Below are 10,517 nucleotides of genomic sequence, written 5' to 3'. Positions count from 1 at the left end.
AGTGCACTAGACAAGTAAACCAAAATAGACAAACATGGAACCACTAATCCATACAGCAATTTACAACAGGGAGCACTTGCACTGTGGCACTGGATAGCAGTGGCACAGTGCCCAAAGCATCCAACACCAGCAAAAATACATGAGGCAACACAAAAAATGGGAGACCCACGCCAATGGTGCCAGGTCTAACAATCCTGCTAGAGAACATTCCCAGTTTAATCCTTTGCAGCACCAGGAGCGCTCCCTACATGTCTTTAATAATCCATATGTTTTTTTACAGGTGCCCAGTGAAGAGAACAGTGAACTTCATCCATTGATCATGATTGCTCTGAAAGTGTCCGGGTTACTCCTCAACCTCATCAGCACCATTGTTCTCATCGTCTCCGTAGCGACTAATCAATGGGTCGTCACTCCAACCATTTCTTTGGGCCTTTTGTAGAGATGCATCTTGTACATCCATCCCTAGGAAGTCGGGTGAGTCACACCGTGTATAATCAGAGATCTCAACACTGTCTCAGGGGTGGGAAGAGATACTGAGGGATTATTCACCAGAAGAGATTAGAGTTGAAATCTAACCAAATCATTACTTTGCCAGAGCAAGTGTCTTCTTGAAATTATATTCAAATGTTAAGCTTAATCAGTTTTCCAATTTGTATGCAATGTTTCAATTTCAATAATTTTTTATCGAATTTCTTTTAGACAGTGGTGAGAAAATATAGTCTTTGAGGGTAAGGAGGAGAAAAGGGATAGTAGTGCGTAATATCCATAGGGGGTTAAATATTTCCACTGGGTATATAAGCATGAGTACACATATTGATTGGCAGATTTATCACAGTGCATTGCCCTTGTGTCACACAAGGTACCACTAAAGGTCACCTTGGTGGCTCTGGGGTGATTGGTTGATCTGGAGTAACGCAAGGCAATGGAAATCACTGGCTTGCGCTGCTCTGTGCCAGTGAGGTGTTTCATAGATGGAGCGTGGATGTTCCCGCGCATACACCCATGGATTTTGGCATATTCCCAGGTTTTTTAACATCCGTGATAAACCTGGGAAGGTGCAAAATGCTACGAAATAGGCTTATTTCTCCTCATTTTTTATAGGAGTGTGCAGAACCCACAGAATTTGACTCCATGGAATTCTGCTGAATTACAAAATACTCTGCAAGATTCCACAGAGTTCTACCAATGGAAGGAAATAGGCACTTTGTGCTGCTGGCCCTGTGATTGAGCTCCAAGAGCATGTTCTGAACTGAAAAATCATCATGGATGGCACCACAAGGAACGATTGAGGGCGCAGCTACTCAACTTGATTTTGCTGCTGCTCGACTAGATTAGCTACTTGAGCAGCAGCCTTCTGACCACGAACTGGCACTACTGCCCACAATAGCCTACACTGGAAAAATCACACTGGGTGGCCTCATAGCAATCAAAAATCATGCTAGGAGGATGGGAAATCTTGTTTGTTCTCTCCAACCTACTGTTTTGTCAATCATGTGAGAAGCAAAATTCCACTGTGTGGCAATTGGCACAATTTGTCTGCAACTCTGTGTTACTAGAGTAATGCGGAGTCGCCAAAATTTCACCCATTTTTTCAGGCAGAACAGAATATTTCGCCCACCCCTAGTTTTTTCATCTTTCTATGTGTGCTGAATTCTGCAGATCAAATAGAAAGAAGAAAAAGCCTCAGATGATTCTTTTAGTGCCAGAAGGAGTGCCTTCCTGCACAAAAGCAATCTTGCCTACAACGTAGGCACTCTAGCATTACGGCACAAGGGTGCCTGTGTTGGTGCAACATATTCAAATGAAACAGTTGATGGATGGCATGTTGGACAATGCAAACGTTCACCACCAATCTCAAGGATCTGGGTTTAATCCATCGTTCTTCTGCTCACCACACCACCCCAGTTTGGACCCAGCCATATGCAAATCAGTCTTGACCCTGTTCCTTGTGGGAACAGTCCAGCCTGAACTGCCAAGCCAGGTCCTCCCTGGACCATAAACAAGCATCCTGGGACCGGTTTCAGGGCATCACCCTTCATCAGCCAGGCTAGCTTGAATCCAGTGGTGTAGTGAGCACGGGACTCACCTCTGGGCATACCCTTCCCACTTAGGGCAACATATGCAAATGAAACAGTTGATGTACGGAATGTTGGACAATGCAAACATTCACTCCCAGTCACAAGGATCGGGGTTTTAATCTATCATTCTTTTGCTCACCACACCACCACAGAATGGACCCAGCCATATGCAAATCAGTCTTGACCCTGTTCCTTGTGGGAACAGTCCAGCCCAAACTGCCATGTCTGAACTGGGGTGGCGTAGTGAGCAAAATAACAATGGATTAAACCCAGATCGGTGACTGGGGGAGAATGTTTTGCCAATGTGCAACATTCCGTCCATCATCTTGTGTGTTTTGCTGTTCGCCCTATGTGGGAAGGGTATGCCCAGACGTGGGTGCCGTGCTTGCTACGCCACTGGAGTCAAGCTATCCTGGCTGAAGAGGGGAGAAACCCCGAAACCAGTCCTAGGATGCTTGATTCCGGTCCAGGGAAGACATGGCTTGGCAGTTCGGGCTGGACTGTTCCCATGAGGCACAGGGTCAAGACTGATTTGCATATGGCCATGTCTGAACTGTGGTGGCGTGGTGAGCAAAATAACGATGGATTAAACCCAGATATGTGACTGGGGGTGAATGTTTTGCCAATGTGCAACATTCGGTCCATCATTTTGTGTGTTTTGTGTTGGTGCAAGGCAGCACATTGTGCGCCAGAGCAAGGAGAGGACAGGAATGCACCATATAATGTTAAGTATGGCACATTCCTGCCTTCTCCCTTACATGTAGTGCAGTCAAACAAGGTGCCTTGCTGTGTTGCATGAAAGTTTGATAAATCTGGACCTAAGTATATTGACTGTAATGACAAAGCATTTCAGGTCAAATTCTCACAGGCTAATCCTTGGTTGTTTTGCATCTAGATCAATGCACAATACCCATCCCAACCAATAGTTAATTTTCCAATTTTCATGGGCTCATTCTTTTCTGAAACTATATTTATCCATGCACACGTAGCAGAACATTTGTTAAAAGCAGTTTTCCGGCACTCTTTCCAGGATATCTGTTGATGGTGAAATACGAATAAATTCCTGTTTATCCACATGACTTTTTTTTATGCAGTTTATAAACCTCCATAGAGTTCTTTTTTATTTTCTGTACAGTCTATTTCCAATACATTAAAGTATAAGTTCATATGTGATGGCTCTTTACACAGTTGGCTCTTTGATCAGTTTGTTAATAGATTTACACATTTCTTGGGCTCTCTCACAGTTCCATACAAAATGCATCATGGAGTCCTGTTAGAAATTGGGCTTCTTATGGTTAGACTATGCACCCTGTAGAAGTCAGACACACACTTGGAGATTACCTATGCTCACACTCTGATAGCTAGGCGATGTGTAAAGTATTTTTGCAGCTCTCTCACACACACACATTAACATCAAAACACCACAAAAAGACTCCACACAGGTTTAGAAAAATAGACTATTATATTCTGTAAAAAACAAGACCAAAACGAAAAAAATCCCATAACTAATAGTCAAGATATAAATTTTAAAAGAATAAGTGAAAAATAGCACTTGGAAGCAAATTGCGTTTTTGGGGTTACTTGAGGTCGTGCTGGACTGAAGCAGAGTCAAAATTCGGGCCAATTGCAATGGCGCACTAGCTGACCACAGGACCCACTGAAGCCCTGGTGAACAAGGTACCTTTCCTGGTTGTAATATTGCAACAGCCAGGTGTGTTGTGCAATTCATCGATGTCAACCCCGCAGGTCGAAGATGTATTGATTCTTCTCTACACAGTGATGGCGATGGATCAGTCCTGCTGGCGAGATACCAGGCTGAGATGTGTAGGTTCCATAGGACGATGCCCTGGGTTTCTTCACGCAGTCGAGAGATGCGCCAATCTGTTTGAGCTGCTGCAGTGGTGATGCATGGTTCAGGTGCATTGGGCTCTCAAGGCACTGCATTGGTTGCAAAAGTGAAGCTTCAATTTTACTCCTGCAATCAGGGTGATGCGCCAGTTCTGCTGCACACAGACAGGAGATGTGTCGATGTCTGTGTTTCAAGTATCTCCCACTGAACCAGGCACAAGAGACTTTGATATCCCTGAATCTCTAGAAACCGGAGGCAAGCCAACAAGCTCTTGGATCACACTTGGAGACAAAGGAAGAGTCCAGCTCTCTTTCAGCAGAGTCAGAGAGCAGCAGAGCAACACAGGAGAAAAGCAGGCCTTACAAGTCAGCTGTCCAGCAATAAGTTATTTACGCAGCACAGCAGTCCTTCTGACAAAGTGCAGTTGTAGATACAGAAGTGTCTTATCTTGGGAGGGTCAGAGACCCAGTACCTATACCCAAATGTGACTTTGAAGTGGGGGTCACTTTAAAGCTGGTCTTGAAGTGTGCAGGTCTCCCTTTCATTCCAGCTTAGGCTCCAGACTATCAGTAAGGGGTAATCAGCCTTTTGTGGGAATCAGGGCACTACATATTCAGGTGTAAGTGTCAGCTTGCACTCTCTCTTCCTGCCCAGGAAGAGCTATCAGAATGCAGATGAGTTCTGTCACACTGACCCTTCCTGTGTGTGTTGGCCTGTCTAGAGGGAATCCACAAAGTGTACCTGTCACCCTCCCCAGACGTGTAGTGGAGACATGCTGCCAGGCACACAGAACAGGAACAGCAGAGAAATCCCACTTTCTGAAAGTGCCATGTTTAAAATAGTAATGGTAAACCCAACATTACCATTAAAGAGGATGTATCATTACCATTCCAAAGATATAAAATATAATTCAGCTACTCCTTTATAATCAGGAATTACAGCTTTAAAATGGTTTAAGGAATTCCCAATGCTAGCCATGTAGAGGAGTAGGCCTCACAGAAGTGAAAATTAAGTTACCGGTTTGTCACTACGAGGATATGTAAATCCTAAAGTACCTGTACTACCATTTAGTTACACAGCACCCTGCATTTAGGGCTACCTAAAGCTTACCTTAGGGGTGATGTAGGTGTAATAAACAGGGAGCTTTAGACTTGGTAACTTGTTAAATGCCAAGTCAAAGTGGCAGTAAACTGCACACACAGGCCTTTCAATGGCAGACCTGCAACAGGTTTGAAAGGCTACTTGTGTGGGTGGCACAACCAGTGCTGCAGGCCCACTAGTAACCTTTAGATAACAGGCCTTGGGTATATAGTATACCACTTTACAAGGGACTGACAAGTAAACTAAATATGTCAATTGAATATACAACAATGTCACCATGGTTAGGAGAAAAGCACATGCACTTCAGCACTGGTCAGCCGAGGTGATGGCCCAGAATCCTAAGGCCAACGAAAAGAAGTTCAGAAAAATAGGAGGAACATTCAGAGGGCCATTTTTTCAACAAGTCCTCTGCTGCACAGACTGTTCTTGTGCATCCTGCTGATTTAGAGAGCTTCCTTTCATATTGGAACTGTATAGGCTTCAGGTGACGATAATCCTTGCCAGATCCTTCTGTTTTGCCTCTGAGACCTGCCATCTCTCACACATACTCTTTAACTGTTCTTCACAGGGATTGTTTATTATTGAAACAAGGTCCATGGTCCCACATTCTTTACATATTGTGCTTTTGGGCGGGATCCTGGGTACAGAGATTTGTCTAAATTTTAGTTTTTTTTGGAAAGGGAGTAATATCTGGTACATTTTGAGAGCTTTGAGCAACAAAACACTGCAGTTGTCTGAGTAACACAAGTACATTTTTTGTTACATAAAATGTGTCGCAAATCTTGTATCAGCAGATAGAATGCTGTCTTTGTTCAGATTTGAAAGAAGATGTTGTAAGTAATGAGACATTAGGAAATTGTGCAGATTTCAGGAGACTTTGCCACCTTTTTCATAAGTTTTAAAAGCCATTTCTCAACTTTCTCATATTAAAGTCACCCCAGAAAAAAATTGTGAATAGCTTCTGTAACACTCGCAATCATTTGTCAGAATTGTGGAAAAGTCATGGAGATATACAATAAAATAGGGGCGACTACTGGTTTTAAAACTTTGCCTTCAAACTATAAATTTATAGTGCTCCTTAAAGCCAATTTTTGTAATTTTATCTTTTACTTTCTCCTAATTTACATCTCCAGTAATTTCCCAAGAAAAAATATTTCCTAGTATTTAACCTGAGACTATGTAATATTCACTTTAAAAGACTTTATTTCACTTTCTCCCACACCCACTTAAATATATAGGGCTGAAATTTGATATTTAAAGGCACTTTTAGTTACCAGAGACTGTTAGTTCCTATATATTGGTGGGTAATATCACTTACTTTGTCAAAAAAGAAAAAAGTTTATTGACATCTATAATTTTGACTTATTATTTAAAACAAGCTTTGGCAAACTAAATTATCCTAGGGAAAACAAGCGCAAATCATTTGAATTCGACAAACTAATCAATACCCACCCGCTACCACTGACAGCGAGGTACCAGAGAGCACGTTTGGACGGCTTTCAAAAAACCCATTGATTTTTCGCACATGGCACACCATTAAAGGGTGTCCGCCCACACCACTGGGGTTACATGAATTCAATGTAACTTAGCTCCCTCCCTTCACCACCCCGTCCTGATGAAGACCCGTTCTTGAGGATATCAACTGCCCTTCTTATCCTTGGGTCGAAACGTCGACAATCCTTCCCCCTACCTGGAGCCTGCATCTTTTGTGCCCCTGTTCCCCACCCCCTTGGAAATTAAGAGCAACTGATGAAGTGTTCGCCGTAATACAGCGAGAAAGAGTGACATTTTTTGCGATATAATCATTGAGGGCAGGCTCCTCCAGAATCTTTCCAAGGATTATTTAACCTTGGACTCAAGAAACATTTGGAATTTACCGTCTCTTGACCATCTTGGTCCTTTTCTATCCCACACGAGCACCAATTTCTCACTCTATGCCCTTTACCCTTTGGTAACCCCCTGTTTTTCCAAATTTGTATATTTGTATATTGTATCATGATGAGGAATTTTATTTAGAATAAATAGTAGAGTCTTTTCCTCTACTTTTAAAACATTTAAAACATCGTTTTGTGTGAGTTGGACATTTGTTTAACTTTGGGCTATTGTTTTCTCCTTTTTGTCTCCAAAATTCTTCATTGCAGGATTCATTTCGCATGTGGAATAAGAATGGAATTAGGTTGTACAACATAGTATCAAGAATTGTGTGTAGAGTTAACGTCTAGGACCACCTTATCTGTAACGCTCAATAGCCAGGTCCTAGGACTTTCTGTGGGTCACCCCGTATATAATAACGAAGAAATTTTACCGGGCATACAGCCTGACCACCCACTCGGATGACCCAACAACAACCATGGAACTTCTCCACTTGGTCTAGACCAACTCCAACACCTCCCTCCGCGGCACCCTCATCTGCAGACCTCCTGGCTCCCACCACCCTTCACCGACAGCATCATTGACTTCTTCGCATCCTAGTCTCTTACATCTACCAATTACATCCTACTCGGCGACCCTCAACTTCCACCTGGACAACCCCAACAACCAGAACAGTGAAGCCCTTCTGGAGAACCTAATCAACATTGGACTCAAGCAGTTAGTCACTTCTCTGACCCAGGCAGCAGGACATACTCTCTGCCCCATATTCCATGTCAGAAAAAACATCATCTACAGCCACACCTCCAAACTCCTCTGGACTGACCACGACTGCGTTCATTTTGCCTTCACCAAACCCACTGTACACCACCGCACCACCGTTCCCCGGCCGCAACTGGAACAGGATCACCGAAGAGCATCTCACTGCCTCCCTCAGCACAACCACACCACTGACATTCATAGACACCAATACATCAGCATGTCACCTCCACCAATGGTTCTAATGCACTAGTGCCCCTCAAGAAAATGATTGGCAAGCAACACTCCAAGAAAGCCAGTAGGATCACTGCCACCCTTAAAGCGCCCAGACACAACTGTAGATGGCTCATGGAGAGATGGAGGAACAACAAAACCCCGGTAGCCCACGGAGCCTTCAAAACCACTGTCACCGCACACCAGATCCTCATCAATACCACGAAGAAAATGGCCATCCAAAAAAGAATCCACGCCAATGCACCTAACCGCAAAGAACTCTTAACCATCATCATGGAGTTCGCCAATCTCAACCGCGAGACCATAGATGTCGCACCATCCCAAGACCTCGGCAACAAACTCAGCACTATCTTCCATCACAAGATCTCGCAGATCTGCAACAGCTTCAACACCCAAAGCCCACCCATCACTCCCGCCAGCACCGGGTGTGATGACTCCCCCAAAAGATCCTGCTCAACTGGCCTCGCTCACCACAGACGACTCCCTCAAAACCATCAAGAGCATTCCCTCTGGAGCACCCTCAGACCCCTGCCTGCACTACATCTTCCACAGAGCCACCATCACCCCTGAACTCGACTGCTCTATCGAGACCACCACCTTCCTTGACATTTGGAAACACGCCGATATCAGCCCCCTGCTGAATAACCCGTCCACCGAATGGACAAACCGCAATATTGCAAAACTCTCCGAATTCATAGAAGCCAACCACGTTCTAGACTCCTCTCAATCCAGCTTTCAAAGCAACCACAGAGCTGAGACTGCCCTCCTCCTCACCACCACCGATGACATCCGAGGCCTCCTCAGCCAGGGAGCAACAGCAGCCCTCATCCTCCTGGACCTCTTGCCAGCCTTCGACACATCTCCCACCACGCCCTACTTACGGGACTCCACGACGCCGGCATCCACAACAGAACCCATGACTGGATCTGTTCCTTTCTCTCTGGTAGAACATAGCGAGTCAGACTACCTCGGTCCCTGTCAGCACCCACGGAGATCGGCTGTGCAGTCCTCCTGGGCTCTTCCCTGAGCCCCACCCTCTTCAACGTCTACATGGCCCCACTCGCTGCCATAGTCAGGAATCATGGACTGAACATTGTGTCCTATGCTGACAACACCCAGCTGATCTTCTCCCTCACCAAGGAGCCCACAATCGCTAGAAAAAACGTATACAATGGGATGAAAGTCGTCGCCACCTGGATGACACAGCTGTCTCAAGCTCAACTTGGACAAGACCGAAGTCCTCGTCCTCATCGCTTTGGAAGACTCATGGTGGCCCACCACATAAGGAACCCCTCACACACCCACAGACCACACTAGAAAACTCTGCATCATACTGGACTCCTCCCTTACTATGAACTGCCAGATCAACACCATCACCTCATCATGCTTCCACTCTCTTCCTCTGCTTCAAAAGACCTTCAGATGGATCCACACTGAGGCCAGAAAAACAGTCACCTATGCACTCATCAACAGCGGACTCGACTATGGCAACGCACTCTATGCAGGCGCCATCCAGAAACAACAGAATGTTCAAAACGCCACACCAAACTGGTCCTCAACATTCCGGGCCACAGCCACATCTCTGAATACCTACGATAACTCCACTGGCTTCCAGTCAACCAAGAGTGACCTTCAAGCTCCTCACACACAACTACAAAGCCCTCCACAATTCCAGACCAGCATACCTGAACCACCTTCTCTCATTCCACGTTCCCACCAGACACCTCCGCTCTGCCCAACTGGCCCTTGCCACCGTCCCTCGGATCTGTAAGACCAGGACCGGAAGAAGATCCTTTTTCTGCATCGATGTCACAACCTGTATAGGACGATGGTTGCTTTTTGGAGAGAATAGGATCAGTTCAGTTTTATCTGGGTTGAGCTTTAAGTGATTGACGTTGAACCAAGTTTGGATCTCCGTTAGTGGTATTGAGGTGTTGGATGTCATCGGGGGACTTGATTTTGAAACAGATTTGGGTGTCATCCGCGTAAAGGTGGTAACTCGCTCCAGCTTTTTTCAAGATGATTGTGAGGGGCTCCATGAAGAGATTGCAGAGGGACGGGGAGGGGAATGAGCCTTGTGGCACCCCAAGTGTGACTTTTGTTGGCTTCGAGAGACAGGAGTTGATTTTATTTGTTGCAAGCGATGCTGGAGGAAAGAGGTGAACCATTTTAGTACAGTACCATTTATGCCGGAGCGCTTCGACAAGGTCTCCAGAAGAGCTGGATGATTAACTGTGTTGAATGCCGCAGATAGGTCAATAAGGATGAGTAGGCAGGCATCACCATCATCTAAGGCTATGCGAATGTCGTCCGAGACGTTGAGTATGGCTGTTTCAGCGCTACAGCCTTTCCTGAATCCCAATTGAAAGGTGTAGAGGAGGTTGAACTCATCAATGTGTTTGAGTTGGTAGAGAACACCTGACTCCAATGTTTTTGCAAGGAATGGGAGGTTTGAGATAGGTCTGAGGTTGTTCAGATCATTAGGGTCGGCCCCTGGTTTCTTGAGAATGGGCGTGAGTCTGGGACACAGCCTGAGGTGAGAGAGGCGTTGATGATTTTTGTCCAGAAAGGGAAAATTGTGTGGTTGAGTTCTTTTATGATTGTGGAAGGGAGGGGGTCCATGGTGT

General features: G+C 45.2%; 1 protein-coding gene across 1 annotated transcript in view; it reads left to right on the top strand.

Moving 5' to 3' along the window:
• The first annotated feature begins 280 nt into the window (after window positions 1-280).
• Window positions 281-10,517, top strand: part of LOC147701171 (uncharacterized) — a 79,527-nt gene continuing 69,290 nt past the window's right edge. The window contains exon 1 of the mRNA XM_086928586.1: window positions 281-474. The gene's annotated coding sequence lies outside the window, so the exon portion shown is untranslated. The remainder of the gene's footprint in view (window positions 475-10,517) is intronic.

The sequence above is a fragment of the Lissotriton vulgaris genome, chromosome 7, assembly GCF_964263255.1.
Source record: "Lissotriton vulgaris chromosome 7, aLisVul1.2, whole genome shotgun sequence".
NCBI lineage: Eukaryota > Metazoa > Chordata > Amphibia > Caudata > Salamandridae > Lissotriton > Lissotriton vulgaris.
The sequence above is the reverse complement of the archived record's forward strand: the minus strand, read 5'-3'. Positions and strand labels throughout refer to the sequence as shown.